At 45.4% G+C, this 20,659-nt stretch overlaps 1 protein-coding gene and 1 long non-coding RNA gene across 2 annotated transcripts in view; one reads left to right on the top strand and one right to left on the bottom strand.

The window, feature by feature from the left end:
• The window catches only part of Mef2 (myocyte enhancer factor 2), a 104,781-nt gene that overhangs the window by 14,457 nt on the left and 69,665 nt on the right, over positions 1 to 20,659 (top strand). The gene's annotated exons all lie outside the window — the stretch shown is intronic.
• LOC111262717 (uncharacterized) overlaps positions 12,272 to 20,659 on the bottom strand; it is a 20,648-nt gene continuing 12,260 nt past the window's right edge. The window contains exons 4-5 of the long non-coding RNA XR_015312025.1: positions 15,145 to 15,346; positions 12,272 to 14,693 (exon numbers count right to left, since the gene is read on the bottom strand). This is a non-coding gene — a long non-coding RNA (uncharacterized LOC111262717). The remainder of the gene's footprint in view (positions 14,694 to 15,144; positions 15,347 to 20,659) is intronic.

The following is a 20,659-nucleotide window of genomic DNA, read 5'->3' as shown; positions in this document are numbered from 1 at the left end:
GTAGTAGTACTAGTAGTAGTAGTAGTAGTAGTAGTAGTACTAGTAGTAGTAGTAGTACTAGTACTAGTAGTAGTAGTAGTACTAGTAATAGTAGTAGTAGTAGTACTAGTAATAGTAGTAGTAGTACTAGTAGTAGTAGTAGTAGTAGTAGTAGTACTAGTAGTACTAGTAGTAGTAGTACTACTAGTAGTAGTAGTAGTAGTAGTAGTAGTAGTACTACTACTACTAGTAGTACTAGTAGTAGTACTACTAGTAGTACTAGTAGTAGTACTACTAGTAGTACTAGTAGTAGTACTAGTAGTAGTAGTACTACTAGTAGTACTAGTAGTAATCTCAGTAGACAATGCTCGCCATACTATAATTTCGCTATAAAACGTACATTTTTATTAACAAAAAAAAAAGAGAAAAAAAAGAGAATTTCTTAAAACATTTCCTGCAGCACATTGATGTTGGCGGCGACCTTTGAGACTCTCATTCATGTTTCTGTCAAATTAAATAATTTGCTTCAAAACATGTCATTTGGATCGGTGTTACGATAATTATGTGTGTTTTTCACTATTTGTTCCGTATTATCATCTTAGGAGCCATCTAAAGGTAAGATATAGTTAATGTTGGCTACATAAATTGCGGCCATAGAATTAAACGGAATTAATACCCGTATACGCAGCTGTTAGCCAGCATCACGCAATCTACATACTATACCCTAGAAAATCAATGCCTCTCGTACATTTACTATAGCGCAGGTGCCGCTTCAGAAAATCGAACCCGATATCAAATTCAAAAAGATCACGAATTACATTGTGGCTATTATCACCTATATAGTTGAAATGATATCGAATAGACTTCATAATTTTCCTGTCGCCGTGCCCACTCTAATTTTACCGCGTCGTTCACCAAGCAACTGCCTATTCTATCACAGCCCAAAATCTCGTCTCTTCACAGGAAGGACAGAGCATCGAGTCATCGACACCACAGTCAATGCTGACGCTATCTGTGTGTCGTCCTAGCCACTGTTGTTGCCACCACTGCCGCCGTGAAAATTGCGCGTTTGTTTGCCGGCGATCTCGTTTATCAGCGCCGTTGTCGGGACATGGAACGACGACAGTTCAGCGAAGCAGCGATATGATACCTTTATATGTTTCTCCTGCGTTCTGTTGACGACTCCATCGGCGAACTCGCAATGCCGTCGCTGGCACCACAGCGCTGAGAGCAGCAACCATTGTGGATTGCTCCAGACGATCTCGGTTGTAAAAGAGTCTGCTCCTGGAGGCTGGAGAGGCATTGTATTGTGCGATGGTTTCTCTAGCCGTCAAACAACAGATAGAACCTCGTTGCGTTTAATCGACTGGGTTCCGTTAACGGTGGATGTCACCAATGACACCTTGACTAGCAATGTGGCCGTCTAATATAAATTAAAATTATATGGTTTTCTATATATTTATTTGATAAAGAAAAAAAAGTACATTTAGAGTATGGAAGAGCGTCTCGAACTTATATGCCTAATAATGGTAGTAATTGATGCCGTGCTTGAATCGAACAAAGCTTTTAGAAGAATGGGCTTCACAACTTTTGACATGTGTTGTCTGGGTTCATGTACTTAATCTTCTTAAACTTGCAAACTAGAATCTTGAGAACTTGAGGAAAACAACCGCAGTTTTAGGAAGTCGCGACATGACCAGTGGACTAGCTTGATCATTGGACCAGAGATCTTCATCACTGTGTGATCAAAAAAGGGGACAATGGATTATAGAGATCATTAAGTTAGATTACAATATGGGCCATCGCTGCCTCTGATAGACGCGTTCCCGGAGTGTAACATCAGAGAAACATTTAGCAAATGTATCTTGACGCTGTGATGGTTATCTCTGTGACGACGTATCTGCCGTCTTCTCAAGACACTCACTTTCTACGAGCTGGTACGACAATGAATGACCTGTGTACGATAAGTTTTGTCTTTTGCAAGATTAATTAAATTAACAAAGAGATCAATTATGTGGTCATAATAACAATGCTCAAGTAAATAGAAGAAGGGACAGATCTGTTCACTTGCGTTTACTATAAGTGCGTACTTATAGGCACGCAAAGGTCATTGTAAAAATCAATCGTGCTTTTTTCATCAGCAGCTGCATGTTATATTTCTTATTTACCTATTTCTAACACTGTCAGGATAATAGGCCCAAATGAGCTAGCAATTTTAGTTTATAGACATTTTGATCACTACTTACCATTCTCTTAGATACCTCATAACTTTTTCCATAACGGCCTGATAGCCTCATAACGGCACAAACATTTGCGAGTATAAGACCGCATCAATTCTCATGCGGCGAATCGAGTTAAAACCTGGGTCTGGTTGCAGACGCTACCGCCGATTCCGCCCATTAGATAAGATGGATTTTCACTCAGGTTCACTCAAATCAGCATTAACCGCTGCAGCTCGTCGATGCGATGCTTCTCCTAGACCGTCGCATATATTTGTTACCATTCCTACGATTTGAATTCTGTCCATGGCCTGTATCTGGCACATGATTCCATTGGAAGTACTCCGATTACAATGGCCTTTGGCGCTATTGTCGCATCGTTCGTTTACGGCTACAGCCAACTTCTTTCAGACCCGGTTACTATCAGCGTTCGTCGATGCAGTGGCACGTTTTTACGCATCGTCCGTGTCAACGCTTTAGCTGGTATGGCAGAGCTACTGCTGGTTCCGGAGCCATGGTAAATTCAGCTTAAATCGTAACGTCATTATCGCTCTCTCGCATTGTCTTAAACGAATCTCGATTTGCCTGGCTGACAAGCTAGATCTTTATGCGAGCATAGAGTGACGGCAAACACACGCTAGCAAGCTGCTCGTGCGTTGCCGTATAACATAATTTTTGTTCTTTGTCACAACCTTCTGATGATGATGTCAATTTAATTGACCGGCGTAAGGGGGTTTAGGATGAATTTCCTCGATTCCACGTGCACCTCACCCGTCATCTATACTCAGAAGCTGGACCCGGTGTTCGGTGAGGTTCGACGTTAAAAAGGTCGTTACTCTGACAAAGGATATGATACAAAAATATCTGAAATACGCGTACGCAGACGCAATAAATGCCTCTAGTAATAAACGACTATAAGGAAAGTCGCGTCGGATTTAAAAAGTGCATGGGACCAGTCGGGATTAGATCTATCGCAATTTCTTTTTACGGACCTGGGCTATCGGTAAAAGTTTGCGAGAATTTTTCTAGCAGTAGCAATTCTCGGAAGGTCCACTGAACGCTGCAAATGACTGAAGTTGATGTAAGCATTTCGAGCTAACTTCGTCAAGAGGCTTATCCATTTCAAAAATTATAGAACTAGGTTTACAATTTGTTAACGTATTGTTGTTTGATGCAGCTGTGCTAGATAAGTCAAATTAAAGATCATTCTAATTCTCCGACTGCGCGTAGGCATGTATAGGTATTGTGAACAACGTTGAGAGACCTGTGGACGGATATTATTGAAAGAGCTCTACTGGAATGTATGGCGGTTTTAGACGATATAGTCGGTATGAGCGACGCCGACATTATGTTCTTCAATTTGATGTACGACATAAATCGTGCATACCTGTATGTGTAAGGATACAGCCCGAATTTATATCAGGTTATTCTACTGGTATCGTGTCGTAAACTTGCCCCTATTATAAGGACCTGAATTGTGCGTTAGGCCTATCCTTCCATTTCGGTTGTAACAACGGAGACTGTGACCGATCTGATGAGTTACCTTCCTACTGCAAAGGTTGTTGGCCAAAGCCGTATCAGGCATGTAGTTGTCGTAACATCCATTATTCTTGTTATTTAGAAGAATGAAATGAAGATCCCGAATCGTAAATAGAAGAAAATGGCTTACATTTAGATATGCCCTTATTTAATCTACAGTGGAAGTGAGTCGTAGATATATTATATACGGTTGATTGAATAACTGTTACATTATGTCACATAGATTTTACCAGCGAGTGCCGAAAATATTTCACCTCTCTCCAAATATTTTGTGAATATTTTGTGTAACCACTTCAAGAATATTATCGCTAAACAAGCTCTAACAGTTTTACATCGAGACTATGTATTTCGTAGTCCTAGCAAGTACAAGAAGAATTAATTTCGAGGATCAATCTTCTGCATCCTCGTAACACTAAATAAATCAGCATCAGTTGCTTTTCGAGCTGTGTGACGTCGTGTGATCTAGTTATGCTGATCAGGACTGGTAACTAGCACTTAGCCGCGTCAGAGATCGTTGGAGCGGGTCCTACGCATCCGAGGTTGTGCGGTTGACCACACTGGACTAGTTAACTCGATACAGACACCGGATCCGCCGGAGAGACTTGGGAAAAGGGGGAAAAAACAGTTTGCTTATGTATAACTGCTGTTTCGCCCAAAATCAGATGTCACTGCCCCCAGATCTGTTCAAAATGGTTTTTATAGAGGTTTAATATGAGTGGCCCACTTCATTCGAATAGTAGTTGATCGATGCAGGCAAGCGGTCGAAAGAAGGTGGTAGCTTGGCATGGAAGTATTGTGTTGTTCAGCTATTCTGCGGGAGTTTTAACTGATCTCGCAGTGATTGATCGGGTGGGCACTAGTAGATGGCTCGTTGACCAGTGCACCAATGGCTGGTAGGTTGACGATTTCCATGTGCTCCGTCTGTCCCAGAACAAGTATTAACTTTTGAATGCGGTCACGCTCCCTCAGAGAGCTCTCAGTCGCTTGCTGTCTGTCAATTTCTTAGCCACTACGCATCCAGTCGCTTTGATTTCGAATACAGCTCGAAGGATGTGCCAAGTTACCCTTTTCTATGGGACGCTAAGCCTGACTGGCTAGGGCTTTTGAGACCTGAAACAGATTTTGCCCACGGCGGCGGCAGTTACGGGTGCTCGGCATAATGCTCTCATTTGGCGCACCGCGCATGCATATAAGACAGACAGGCCAGTTGCTACTACCGTTTGCGTTAAGCACAGGTAGCGTTCCACGTCTCTTTGTCACCCTTTCACTGGTAGCCAAGCATGTAACTATTAACCACAGAAACACATACTTGCAAGCATCTATTCCCTTTTTTCTTTTACGATTAGACACAGAGTGCTAACAACGAGTTAAGATTGACTTTAATAACAGACATATACACAGGCGTGTTGTAGACAGCCTGAGAAGTACTACATTGCAATCAGAATGAACTCCCCACCGAATACCTCGTTCGAGTAACCGTCGGCATTGGCTATATCGGGTCGACCGCAGATGGAATCTTGCATATCTTGCTTACAACCTTGTTTGCATCTATACGCTTACGACTCACACACTTAGAAAAATAAAGGTAACAATAATGAATTAATCTTTATGAACGAATAACTACTTTCCAGATAATTGCAACGCAACCGGTAGACACGACTTCGTTTGCTACCATGAGCTATGAGGTTGCTAGGCAACTCTATACAATCCACTCTTCACCATCATCAATGTGGTATGACTGTTTGAGCCGTCTGGCGCAATAGAGTTTGCTCTGGTTGACGGTGTAATTCCAAAGACGGTCCAGTGAATCCGTTATATAATGGAGCTGCTAGTGGGATGTGGGTTGCTGTACGAGCGAATGAAGTATCCAAGCCTTCTTGTTTCTGCTACGGCTATTACTAGACATGTACGGCCTGTACAGACAGTAGCAGTATCATGAAGAGGCGAAGAGCAAGATCTGCAACACCAAAGGACTTCGAAGCACAGACTCGACCCAGATCGGAATCGGAAAGCGCTGTTCAGCCCATGTTTACCTTGTTCCATGCAGGCTTGCTCCTCCCGGCTGATCAACCCCGAAAGATCATGGTAGTTCCTCGGTCTTTTCAGGTAGCTCCGCTAGCCTCTTGTGAGGAGCGTGAGCAGCTATATGATATGAGATAGGCGTCGGTAGAAAAAGGCGGGGCCGGTTCAGGGGGGTAGTTGTTGGTGTCGATGGCGGCCTGTTGCCGGCGAATCGGGGTGGATGCCCTTTCTCATTAGGTACCAGACAAAGCAGTGCACCTCACTAGAAACCAACCCACCTCAACCTAGGCGAGCTCAACGGAGCCAAACCTGGACATTTGCTCCCTTTCCACTCCCGGAGCGCCCAAGCATCGATCTAAAGCCACACCCCTTCGCAGATTAAGCCCCGCCTTTCTCAATGAGCCGGGTCTTCCGAACTGTCTTGATTGCTGAGGTTGTCGGCTCGTTGGGAAGATAGAACTGACTGAGTATCTGAGACTTCTGCTGAGAGCGCTAACACCTCGTAGTCGCCGTAGAAGCTTAGCGCTTAACCATTCTCCAAGTGACGTTGAAACGAGTTGAGGATCTGAGCTACAGAGAACAACTTCGTATGCTCCTGCTGCTGTTCACACCCATGACAGAAAATATAGCTATTGCACTCGCTACTTTAGTACAAGGGAGAAATTGCTGTTCCTGTACCTAAAAGAAACAACTGTTACAACAGAAAGGCAAACATGCTGAGGATTCAAGTTGAGCGTTGCTAAGTTGAAGATAACCAAGAGGTAAAAAGAAGCACCACCTCAAAGGAACTAACAGTGCCGTTAAAAGCTAGAACTAGCGTCGTTGGACTGCGTATGCGATTCTATTGATTCACCGTAACTTCTACAGGGAGTTCATGAAAGAGTCCTTCAACTGCGGCATTCATCACGTATCATTATTTTCTTGTATTAGGTATCTTCTTCGTCATTTGTGATCTCATCTGTATTTAGGCTGCTGTGACTTCGACTTATTGGACTTCGTTGATCGTTAATACATCGTACTCCCCTTTCGTGTAGCTTCATCAATTACTATCTGGGTTGAACTTGAGCGTCCAAATTTCACGCGTCAGACGTATCTCTATTTATCGCACGCGTAAGTGAGCGAAATTTTTAGCCACGAAGGTTGGCTTTTTTGCATTCACTTCAGGTGTGGCTTTTCCCGCAACAAAAGCAATAACAATACGCGCAGCGGTCTCCACGACGTCAAGGATCACGACTCATTCTTTGGTTGGTCTCCTACCGGCATCCTTAATTCGGAAACACCCCGGGCCACCGCCCCCAACTTATTAAGCATTTGTCACTACAGATGCCCATTGCCCCCTACAATACTGAAGCGATGTTTGCGGTCACACTGGACTCGTTGGTGGTATTACTCGACGGTTCACGTTTCGCACTGCTCGATTGTACATTTGCAACTGCCGTCACCACGTCCGACGCCGCTTGCTAGGGCTCAACGTTACTTTTGAACGACTTTTACCTGCTACTCCCGTGGCTGCTACGTTTCCGTCATCAGCGTCCGCGATCGCCGCTACCACTGACACATTGTTGTAATCAGTCCAACGGCATTGCCGCGCAGGGAAGGCATCTGGAAGCCCCTTGTCTGTACCGTGGCAGTGTCTAGCCACGACGTCGTGGGTCGCCATCCAGTTGTCAGCACCGTTTTCGCCACCACCGTTGCCTCCATCGTGATAGGGGAGACATCAGAGGCTTTGGCCCTTTCTCTTCCGACGCGAGGCGCCGGGGAACGAACGCGTGCTTGCGAACTGGTCGCTTCGCGAGCTGCTGACGCAGCTGCCACCGCAGCAACACAGCGATTCCCGATTGCACTGAAATATTGCCGGCGGTCTTAGCGACGTCAGTCTCTGTTCGCCCGTGAATGATGCTCGTGCACTGGTCGAAAACTAGTTGTAGTACTAGTAGCGGTAGCATCTGTGATGTGACGCGTGCCGTGTGCAACGTGATTGTGTCAGCGTGATTTTCGACGTGGTATGAGTGGCGTCAACTTGTTCTGCGTCGATATCCAGGTCGGCGTGAGTTCATAGCGTAGTTGCGTGCAATCTTCGTCGTAACTTGTCTGTCCTCTAGTGATACTTCGTATGCGAAGTTTCGATCCAATCGTTTGATAAATCACTTATTACCGTTTTATTAGCGTTACCTTTCTGCCACACCTATCTGACTATAGTCGTGTACAAATATTTCGCCTTTCGTGCTGAAATTCACTGCTGAACTGAAGTGCTCGCCTCTTCGTTTGAAATGTGCGTCGGAAAATCAAGCCATGTTGTAAACATACCGTGTACAAAACCGCGTCTGTTACCAGAACGTCCTCTGTGTGATGCCTCTAACTCAACCTTCATAGTCGCATTATACCTTACGTGTATTCGTGTGATGAGGTGGCCTCGCAACAGCTAGAGGAGGTCCTATGAAAAAAATCGACATTTTCGTACACAACAACATACCCGTATATGCGTGACTAGGCGTGATCGGGATGCAAAACACGTGAACCGGCAAAGCTGTGTACGATCTGCGCGCTTGTTCCTTTAGTTACCGGCAGTTTTGAAATTTCCGTGCTGCTTTGCCTGGCTAATTAACCGTCTGTGAGACCTTCGTTTCAACAACAGCATTCACATACAGCGATCTAGCAGCGAAACCATTAGGAAACATAGAGGTACGGCCGCTGGGGCTAAAAAGTCCTTTAAGAACATCTGGAGGATAGGACCAAATTACAAACGTCCACAAATAGGATCTTGAAGACATCAAGACGAGATGACTTTTGGTGTTATGACGGCAGCAGCAGCAGCCTTATGAGCGCCTTGCAAGATATCCAGTCTCGCGCGTAGCCATCCCTGCCTCAGAAGCAAACCTAACTATAGTTGTGCAACGATTGCTTCGAATCCTGTGGCTTCTATCCTCATGCCTCTATGCTGACGTTGTCTGTGCTTCTGCCGAACTCAACAGAAAGACACTATTGAGAGGAGGTACACAGAACTGCAGCAGTAGCAGCCGCCACGGCCCTGTTAGGCACCGAACCGCTGCCTCCCGTATCCTTCTCGCCCATCGTCGTCTCTCAGGGCTCAAGTCGTGCGCGGACTTGACCATGCCTAAAGGCCCAGTTCTACTGTGGTACCTACTCTAAGAAAGAGAGAAAGGGGGAGACTCTAGCGAAAGCAACTCTGAGATCTGCCTATTGCCGTCAAAGCCGGGGAGTCGGAGAGTCAGACGGGTCGAAGGCAGCGGCTAAAACACTTCCCAGTCTACAAACAAACAGCGTCATCTCGATCTGTGAGTAAAGTGTTTATTGAATCATTGGTGTAATGCGTGGCCAATCTGTCTTGAAAAAGCGCAGTGCGAGATAACGGTCCAAGGTATTGACGAGTGGCGTGCGCTCGCCGTTAAGATCGCGCAGCCGTTAGACACTTGGGTCGTCAGATACCGTCAGAACGAGATAAACTGTGCCGCATACGTTGGCCAGCTTGCGCAATACAACAGCACCTTAATAGTAGCATTCTTCTGAGAGAACCGTCATCGATCGCTCATGGTACCTGTGCAGTATACGTCTTACAACAACGGTGTGAAATGAAAATAATGGTGCCGTGAAGCTGCAAGGGAAAGCTGTTGCGCGTGTTCAGAGTGTCCACAGGAGTTTGTTAGTGTGCGACAATGCTCGCTTAAAGGTCTACCTTAATTTCGTGCCTCCGTTCGCTTAGGTTTAGATCCTGCTGCTGCTGCTGCTGCTGCTGAACCTTTGGTTTGTGACGGCCTTCACCTGTTGTATCGGCTGGCTCCGGTCGCTTTTCAGTTTAGCAAAAGACTTTTACGCCGCTAACGCATCGTTGTCAATGACGGCAACAGTCACTCGCCGTGTTCGGCCGTCTATTTCCCATCGTTAATCCCGCCTCCGTCTCTATGTATTCTAGCTTCGCCGGTAACCTAACAATGTGTCCCCACCGGTCGTTTGACTTTAAAGCGTACATCATATCTGAGGATACTTTACGTCAAGTATAAGCTTGCCAGCCGCTTTCACTACTGTCGACAACTTTACAGGAACAGCAACCTGTGCGGTAGAATTGAGCTTGAATCTATCCATTCAGCAATAGCCGGGATTCAATACTACTTGCACTAGAAAGAAGGCGATCAATAATCGAGTCAATCCGGATAGATCAGAACGCTTGTGTGTGATGTTTGACGAGTGCTGGTGCATTCGTGCCTTGTCAAATCGTATCAGAAATCATGATCTGTGCTGCTGGTGTATGTTCTAGTGATCGTTATAATTGTAGGGCTACCTAATTCACAGACGACGGCACGCAAAGCAAAGTAGAGAACCGGAACCCTTAATCAGGACAGTGCAACAACTTCGTAGTGGTGCTAACCACGGCAGGAAGTCCTGCAATAAGAAAAACGGCACCTGTTGCCAGTAACCGCTGCAAGTCATCCTGCTACGTACGGGAAAGCACCACCCTTATAGAACTCACGCAAACAACACAGTGGATTCGTCCTTATACAGCAAGCCTTTATCGTTCTGATCCTCATCACCTCCTGTAAGTTTATTTTTTTGTTATAGTTATTTTTCTTTTTTCTGTCTGCTATTGTTGGCGCCGTCCTTGCCGTTTGCCATTGCGGCTGAGGCTGTTACTGCTCTTTGTAGTTTGATGCTGTCATGGTTTTTTGGCCAGAAACGCTGTACAATTCACCCCTATCAACACGGATCTGTATGTACGACTATCTTCACAGCAACGGCGAGCAATTCGCCCCGCACGGCCCCAGCAGCGATGTAGGTTCGCTTGTCCGTTCATTTATCGACCTGTTGACGAACGTCCTCTTCAATCTGTACGTCCTGTATCTGCGCGTCAATAGCATTTGTATGCAAAATGTGTCGGCGCCAGTCATGCTGATAAAGGCAGTGGAACTGCCGACACCAGCGCGACCCGTGTGTTATGGAAGTATCGTTAGTTCGGACCGGAGTACGAAAATACATTTTGAGAGCTTTTTATGTCAATCGTTTGGCGAACTCGTGACACGCCGTGAACCGGCCTCGGACCCGATGGTTTGCCTACCAGGACCTGCAGAGTTATGGTTCGAGGTCGTTTTTGTTTGGGTCTCTACCGTATCGAGATCATGTACACTTTTGCTGTTACTCTTGTTGTTGTTGTTGTTGTTATTGACGCACCGATAATAGCAGTATTGTTATTTTTAGTTCAATTGATGGGAAGAAGGAGTGGGTTAACAGGGCGAATAATTTTATGTCACGAAAAATGACGATGCGTCTATTTTCTAGATGAAAGAGATAACTAAAGTGGGTCTCTTTGTTGTCTTAGGATCAAACCGTTTGTATTAAGGCGCTTGGTATTTTTCAATGAAAAGACTTGTACACAGATATGTACATTCATATACATATATATATATATATATATTGCTATGTATATACTGGTGATAGACAACTAACAGACGTCGATGTTGATACGCGTACATCCGTATCAGTGAGGAGCTCCTAATTGAGCTGCATATGAATGTGGTGTTTCTGCCATGTGAACTTCTACGCAAATATGCGACTTGTTCAATTGCTGAAATCAGGTTAAGTTCATAAGCGGCGACTTACTGCCTGGCCTACCGATGCTTGACGTTTTACCCCCATCCCGTTGCTGGCGTGCAGCAAATACCATGGGTCCTGCATTCGTATGTATCATATAGGCTGAACGCCCGTGGATGTGCGTCAACTAGCAGAGGTTGTGCCGCTCACGGAACGGCGCCGCAGATCTTTTGTAGCTTCGCCTGCTTACATTCAACCGCCGGCAACAGGCGGTAATCGCCCGCTTCTGCAACGAAAGTAGCCCCGACCACCCATTGTATATGGGCTAAGCTACACATACTCTGTCTACGCAGGGTGTGCCCTGGTTTGTGGAGTCTGGCTCCAGCGGCAAGTCCATCCAGGCAAGTAATAGCAGCTGTCCAGATCGTCAGCATCTCCTCTATTGAGCTGGGTGAACAGCAACTTAAAAACGGGGGCTATAGGGTACCATACGGGTTCGTGGGGCGTCGGTTAGGTGGTGGGATGAGGGCGAGATGGGACGAAGAAGCTAAATTTAGTTGAAGTGCATTCCCACCATGTGGTGTGCAAATGCAGACCTGACGACGAAAATATCCTTGATTGGTCGAAGCTCTTTTATGAAGCGAGTTTACTCGCTTGCCACTTTTCTCAGGATGATCCACTATAAACGTATGCACACCAACTCATTGGTTACCGGCTTAAACTTCGGCTGTCGTTGACTAAGGGCTACAGGCAAAAGCATGACAGAGGTAATCCGGCTAGGATGGGAAGCCTTTAGCGGAGCCAGGTCTAGCCGCTCTAGGGGGTGCTCACGAAGATGCTACGCGTTACCTCACTCATGGTAATGCTGAACCTTACCACGCCTACCGCCCGATCCATTCTACGAGAGCTGAACGGAAAGACACAAGTCCAGCCAGCTTCATGCCAAGAGTCAAAGAATCACCAGACCCACATGGCAAAGACTGCATATCACTTTATTATGAATAAGCCACAATAAAATATATGGATGACAGAGCTGGTGCAAGTTGACCCCAAAACTACGCGAACGAAAGGCTAACTGTTGTACTTCTGAACATATGTACACTCCCTTAGAATCCCGTACAAATAGGCACATGAGTTCCTATACACTGAAGAAAACAGTCACTGTAGAGTGTGATCGGTATAAGATTGCAATAACTAGCAAATTACAGATATTGTTTTTTTCGCCTAAAAAAGAAACCTGCTTACCAAATCTGTATATAAACCATTGTTTTAAGCAATGAGTGGATTAGTAGCATGTGGTCACTACAAATATAATATTAACTCAACAGCTACACGCGCATGAACCTTGTAAGCTAGTCATATTTGAAAAGCAAAAGCGCCTATGTCCAACCAGTGGCAGCTCAGGTTTAGGCAAAGTCCGAACGTTCGAAAGGAGCCAAATTCAAGTAGAAATTTTCAAATCGAACATAATTACGATTATAATGTGTATGATTATTCAATATTATACTTTATTGGCGTTGTGCTTCTCGTTGAAACAACATTATATAGGGATATAGAGGGTCAAAAGCTTGCCACGTTGCCTACAGGCCCCTTTCCCATTGCTGCGATGTTTCTGCTTTCCACAGTGGTCTGTCCCTCTCCTCTGACTCAATAAGCGTCTCATGTGGAATGGTTTCTCTATTCTGTGCGAGACCTTTACCAGCTAACTAACCTATCTATGCTCCTTACGCGGCTGTGCGTAACGCAGTGTGCATTCGCTGTACACGCTTGGCTTTTCTACCCACACATCTACACATAACTATATCTAGTTCGAAAAGAAAAACTACAACAACTACTCTAGCTACTTCATTCCATAGCGATTACTCTAGTACCCCTCCACTATGCGACCTAGCCTATGGTGGAAGTGGTACAGAGCGGTACGAGAAGGCTAGATTGGACAGCTAGTACCTAAGTATCCGCCATTACGGTATCTTACAGAGAAAACTGTAGTCGCTGCACCCTCAAGTCCGACGTCGTGTCGTTGCTCTTTCCGTAAGTCTATGCATCCGCCCAGGCCTACCGGTAAGATCATCCGGCCATCTTACCATCCATTCATCGTGTCTTCTTTACGCACCTTTTTCCTTTCAAAGTTTCAAGCAATCCCGTTCAATCGTTCACCCCTCCCTGCCGGCCAACTGAATCAACCAACCAGTAATTTTGCCGCTGCTGTAGTCGTCATACCGTCCCTGTCACTACAGCGATCTTCCTTTACCTCTACTGCTTTGCTTCTTTCCAAACAGACTTTCTGCGGCGAGCAATCTCGTCTCGCATGGCTCTCCTACCACTTCCAGGAGTAGCTCGATAGTAGACAATGCTACTACAACTTCTACTACAGCCGTTAAGCGCTCATTCACGGGTCGCTTTGGCGGCCGGAGGCCCCAAGGTACGCTGTTGCCAATGGCGAGTTTTAGTCGCGGAGTTACAGGCGGCGAAGGGCTGGAATCGTAGTCCCGGTCATGCGTCGCCTGTGCTAACTGCTGTGTCGGTACTTCCTAAACTCAACTACTGTCTCTTCTGCTCTTGGTCGGAACAAACGCATAGGACTTCTCTGAGCCGCGCGCGGGCAGTAGCGATCCCATACAGACTGCACCTTCTTTACTCCGTCGTCCTACCTTTCGTTTTTCCAAAGAAAGATATGAAGCAAGCGAAAAAAGAGAGAAGAGCGTCGCAGATAGAAGTTGTCATCTTCTAACCCGTCTTCCTCTTCGACGGCTCTTTCAGCTAATGCGCTCTTCATCACGCGGCTTGTCGTGGCTGCTGGTCACGCTGTAGGAATAAGAGGTTTTGGTTGTGGACGCTTAGACGGTGTCTAAAGTCAGGCTCTAGCCCAGCTATCGATGACTCTTGCGACACTGAAAACAGAACAACACGTTGGGAGGCTTGCTCTGCTGAGCGACAAGCAGACTTTTCGTTGCTGCATTACTTGATTATAATGGTGATCGTGATGATGATGATGACGACGATGACGCTGCTGATGATTATTGTGTTGTTGACGCGGCGGACCCGAAGCTGGTCTTTTCTCTCGTCCTGCGTTTGCCTGCTTAATCTTGTCTACGTCGGCCGGCAAGTTTTGAACGGTAGGATATATTGATAGGCAGAAATAGTAATTGATCCCGCCGGCCTGAAGGGTTTGTCCATCTCCAAGCTTATTGTGTTGTCCGTAGGCATTGCACTGATTTCATGGCTCTTTCGTTGAGTTATTCCCTGAAGTCTGTCTGCACTACTCCAAAGGAAAATCTCTGTCGTCATTCTGAGATGGCCAGTAGGCATAGTCTAGGCCCAAAGCGAATGTTGTATGCAGTTCCGTTAGGATCCAAACTTTCGTGGTAACGGTGGCGCACGATGGATACGATGCTAAATCGCCGATACGACAAACAAACAAACAGGAGAATTCGCATTAAGGGCATAGGAAATCATTTGAGTTCTATGAAAAATGCTATAGAAAAACTGGAAAGGCTTAGAGCCCTTTGTGGCAGAAAAATGTTCATCGAAGCAATACCGGAATCACACAAATGTTTTTCAATGTAGGCCTTTATTTACACGTGTCCTTAGCTTTCATCGTATTGGTAACTGAATTGCCAGATTTCGGATCGTATCTCTGAAAATACACTTTAGCAGACGAAATTCGAGCGAAGTCAGAGTCTACGCAAGTGTTATGTGTTTTGTCGATCTTCCTTTCCCCATTTGTAGTTAGCTTTTTAAAACATTATCCAGGCACTTGGCATTCGCAGCGTTCATTATAAATAATTATTGTCCGACAAGGAAAATAGTTTCACATACGAATCTAGTTACATTAGTGTCTTACCAAAAAAATGCCTGCCTCAACGGGACTTCTTTGTCTTTATTACGGATACGTAAAGTGGCTCCTTTGGAAATCCGGTTTTGGGCTTAGCAGAGCTTGAACGAGCTGACGAGTCCGGTTTGTTCAGAAAATGTCTAAGCTACTTTTTCCTATAACGAGCTTGCATATATATATATATATATATGCAAGCCATGTTGGCGTTCATCTGCAATGTAAAGTACCAATTAAAAGAAGGCAGGTAAAATAATTTCGAATAAAAATAATTAATCGAAATATAAATATCTAGTATGACAAATGAGTACCTGAAAATGGGTATCTACTTTTACTGACAGTAACCTTCACGCGCTTAGACAATAGTTACGCTATAGGTGGCAGCTGGCATATGCCGATTTATACGTACGTATACAAATCTTATATACTATAAGGATTGGTTAACTAGCCAGCCATAGCCAGCTCTCCGTGATACTCAGTAACTTGTGGCGTAAATGAAGACACGATTACAGCCGTTTAACGTCCCGTTCTAATATTACGTACGTATAATAGCATTGCCAGTTTATAACGAACATACAGTGGTTCGACTTGGTTTTTTTTCCGCCCCCTCCACCCTGGCCAAATATCTGATCCATGCAGGTATTGCCCTCGTTATGCCAGTCGGCTGCTGGTAACTATTAAGGAGCTCATCACAGCTTCGCCATCTGTTTGTTAATGAAAGCAATGTACGCTGCCTTTCCACACATTTCGTACGAGGTTGCTTGTGCAAATCATGTTGCAACTTGTGACAATGGTCCCGAGTCAATGCGTGACATCTATGAGAGATAACGAGTACGCACGTGTGCAATAAATTTCGTATTCTATGCCGAACGGCTAGAATCACAGAATAACGATGCAATGTATTTAACTACTACTTCTATTCGTTTGAGATGGAGGCAAAAACCGAAGCCGGGAGGAAGCCCAACTTCGACTCATGCGAAAACAGTCTGTTGTACTCGAACAGGTATCAAGCATAGTACATGATAACGTTAAGGACGTACATGCGTCACGAACTACGTCTCAATCGTACTTGCCATTGCTACTTTCCATTATCCAACGTATTTTGTGAAAAGGTCGTCACCTCGGTATTTTCCTGCACCCCTTTTCCACAATATAAGCAATAATCCTATCCTGTTACTTTCACACACGCAGCTCACTGCTAATGCTGTTCCTGTTAGTGAAGACGACGGAACGCGATGATGTGGACTTGGAAGCTATTGCTGCTGCTGCTGCTGCTGCGTCATTCTTATTATCACAGTAGCGAGTCCTAAGGTCACCTTCGTGTGATGCTGATGCCACCAATGTTGTTGCTTTTTACTAAGTTGACGACAACGACGCTGTGTCCAGCAGCGATCAGCGCGCTTTTATGCGCGCGTGCATCCCGGCAGGTTTCAAAGTGAAGACTGGGACTATTACAACAACAATATCTTCGAACACTAGCATAACAGCGAAGATATCGATGCGATAACAGCAGCCGCAATAGCGGTCATTCGTCAGCGGTCGACTAGCAGATGGGCGCACGACGCCAAAATAACAGCTGAGCGGTTCCCGTCTCGGCCGAAGGCCGGCAGACGCGGTGGCGGCGGCGGCGGCGGTAGCTCAAACGTGCCTATCGTCAGCGTGGCTACGATGAACGAGCGACCGCCAGCGAATGAACGGCTCGGCGTCCCCATCGAAAAGTCACCGTTGTCAGCCGTTGGCCGGGCAAGGTATTATCTAACGGTGATATAACGGCTCCTGCTGCTGTCGCTGGCGTTGTTGGAGCCTTTACTCGTCAGCAGGCATTGCGTTAACGTCAGCTTCAGCTACCGTGCGCCAGCCGCGTGACGGATGCGATGTCACCGGAAGGAAAGAAGGGTACTTGGTTGCCATCGGCTTTGCTAGCATGTAATGTTGTTGCTGCTGCTGCTGCTGCTGCTGGGTGCGCTGTTGTTTTGAAGTTTTCCTTTAGCAGCGCCGGTTTCGGTATCAGTTCATAGCTTCGCTGGTCGACATGAGCATTCGCGAGTGCTATCAGCAGCTGGCGTTCGATCGGAGAAGTCTATGCGGCCTGAAATATTCGCTGTTGGTTAAGGTGCAACGGGGATGAGATGAGATGGGAACATTCACTATCACTGCTACTCCCCGCCGCTACTGCAACTTTTATAACCGCCTTATATGCGACGATGGCAACGAAGCCGTCATTTCAGCGGAATTTTTTGTTGACGAATCTAAGCACCAGCATCACCAGTACCAGCAGCAGCAAAGAGGACAGACTGAGTAAGACCATCACCCAAGCAGAATATACCAATGCGAACCGTTGTAGCACAGATTATTCATTCAGGACATGGTGGGGGGTCGTGTCTATACAAGAGAACACTTACTTAAGATCACTGTTGCTACGGCAGAAGAAGAATTATGCCAGTAAGTTCGCCACCCACTAGACCATTTCGTAGGCCTACAGTAGCATACTGGTTTTGAGGAAAGCAGTAGCTAAGGCCACCGATGAATGCCGTTAGCTTATATGATCCCACAAAGATAAAGCATATGGCCTACCTAACACACGAAAGTAATCAGTTACTCGTCAAAGCGGAGAGAGGACGTTTAGCTTGTGAGAAAAGGCTTTAATGATGGCTGAAAAAGAAGAATTTACAATCATTGATAGCTTGTTTGAAGATCTAGTATTGATCCTCGTGAAGTTTCGCTGCCCTGTGTTGAAGCCACTTTTAAAACACTGGCACATCCAGACACTAGTTTGTTCAAGGAATGATGTAAAACTCCATTAATCTGCGGGCAGTTCTTCCAAGCCAACTTGATCACATTGAAACCTATATAGCTGTTGTGCTTGTTTATTACTGTGCTATAAACAAATCTCCATGTTCAATAAGTACCTATGCTCGTCATTGGCCAGAATGTCATTCTATTCTAAAACGTATTCTTTCAAAACAATCCCATCTAGAATATTATTGACAGTATAATACTAGCGCGTGGCACCGTGCGTACAAAGTATGCCGCCTTAATTTAACCTGATATATATATATAAACACAATAGGCTGAGTCGTATTTTACAACAGCTCAGTTTTTTTAAATTTCTTTGTCAAATCAGGGATCAATGGTATTTTATTTCATGTAGAGTGTCCCGCCTTGGCCTGATCCCTAGGGCCAGTTAGTGTAATGTAACTCTATGCGGTAACTTTTATAAAACGCATTCTGTTTCATATACCGTAGCTCTGTAAGCTCTGGAAGCTGGTACAAAAATGTGAGCTAGTGGTGATCGATTAGGAGGACCGACACACATCTTAACTCTAACGCTAGCACATCATATACAAGTGCGGTTATATGTCCGTGCAATAGGCAACGTAAGGCTGCTGTGACAACCGTCACAAGAAAAAAATGGCGATAACCTCAGCTTCTTCCATGTTAGCGTTCGTTTATGCAACGAATGATCACGTTGATGTCTGCATTTTCTCTACGTCTCTCCCGCACGTGGTCATTCTATTATAATCGACTAATTCGAAGGAAATGATCTGCTGCTGCTGCAGGCTGCTGCCTTTCGAAAATCTACCGCGTCACCTAGGCGCTCTAGGTCCTGCTTCTTTCTGTAGGCCTTTCCCTTTGTTAGCACACTGCTGACAGCTAACTGCCGTTCCGATTCTTGTGCTTGGGCCTTGTCATGTTCCAAGCTCAGGTTGGTCCAAAGCTTACGGATGTGATATCCAGTCTTACTGTTGTCGTAGCCGGAAATAGATATCACACAGCTTTCGCAGCAGAGCTTTGCTCGCTTGGCGCGCGAGCCCTAAACAATTTGCTCAAAAGGTGCTTGCCACTTGTTGCCATCACCCTACGGCAACCGTTAGCTATTAGCAAGCTATAGCGGCAAAGGCAGCCAATGGCAAGTCACGACGTTGAAGGCTACACCGTACGTTGGTGCATGGACAACAGCAACTAACCGTTGAAGTTGGGTGGACCATCAGATAGATACACATTGACATGTTGTTGATACAGGGAGTAACATCATTTCACACATGTAGATAGATGTCGATTTGCGGTGGCCCATCATCTAGTGGGCGTTCACTCCTTCCCCGAAAAGCTGGACATCGTGGCTATCACCGTTGCATCGAGTCTTCCAGGGCCCCGGCATAGCACGACGTGCGAAACAAGTGACGGCGCTGCTTTCTCGACTTCACTGGACACCCGCACTTACCGTCTATATGAGGCAGTTGCCACTATCGGCTATAAGGCACCACCATCACTACTACTAAGACAGTGAGAAAGTAAAAGTGTTTGTAATACGAGCCGGTTATTACAGTTTTTATATATAATAACGGCGAACGATTGTCGGTGATCGCGGTGGACATGCTGGCAATCAGAGACGTGTCGGCGCTTGTGTGTGGTTACGTGTGTTTAATGTTAATTCAATACTCCGTTAAGAACTTGCAAGTTACTAAAGCCTGACATAACCCTATCGGAGAGGATGGAAGCTTGGGGGGAAAATAACATCACCTTGTTTTATAACCAAATATAATATTATTAAATTATAATTTCACCATATGTTATGTCTGCTGAGTATGATTCGGTAGAAAACCTTTCTCACGTAACTAGTCACGTATGACGTAGATTACATATTGAACACGCAATTCTACGCATTCGATGGGATGGCTTGGATGGCCAAGTCTGTGCTTGAAAAAGCGCAGAGCTTGGTGCTTCAATTCCCACCAAAAACACATATTATATATAGGTTGAGTAAATAAAGAAAGTTATTTAACCCAAGCAAGTGTGGATAGATATTCTTTAGAGACATATTAGCCATCCTAATTTTTCTGGAACCAGGACCCAGTCCTAATCGCTTCTGAATGAAGTGTTTGTAGATGACTCCGCAATGACACCTACTTTGAAAAAAACGCAGTAAGCAGTCGCTAGAAAAATTTGATCCCTTGACAATTCATTCTAAATGAGGTATGACGGACGAGTAATTATTGATTTTTTACCCGAGTACCGAATATAAAAGAAGAGCTTCGATCATCAACACTTAGCCCTCAGCCAATAGTCTTCAGTAGTTGCCGTGACAGGAGAAACTGAGTTGTTGACGCAAACGTGTCTTGCTGGCAGTGGCCTCTGTTCAGCTGTGAATTTTGGCAGTTACTTCTAGAAATATAATTTGGTGGTACTACGGAGGAGGATAATCATTGCGGCGTAGTAACCATGGTGCTTCACTGTAACACCACTCGGCTTAAAACGAACCATACGACCGAACGAAATCGTACGAACGACATTCGATCAGCGCCTCCTGTCCTTTAAAATAAACTTAATATTTTCTGCTTATCGAGTAAAAGATCACCTTCTAGACGCCCACATGCTTTTAGTGTCTGAGGTATTTAAAGTCTTATATTGAACAGGCTACGAAGCTGGCTTCGATTCTGGGCTGGAAGGCGCTTCTTGGGCACCGTCATCTTAATCCTTCAGGAACTCCACCCATAATCGTGGCATCTCACCGGATACCTGCATTGTG

The sequence above is a fragment of the Varroa jacobsoni genome, unplaced genomic scaffold (assembly GCF_002532875.2).
Source record: "Varroa jacobsoni isolate VJ856 unplaced genomic scaffold, vjacob_1.0 scaffold_694, whole genome shotgun sequence".
In the NCBI taxonomy this organism is placed as follows: domain Eukaryota; kingdom Metazoa; phylum Arthropoda; class Arachnida; order Mesostigmata; family Varroidae; genus Varroa; species Varroa jacobsoni.
This window is presented reverse-complemented; position numbering and strand designations above follow the sequence as displayed.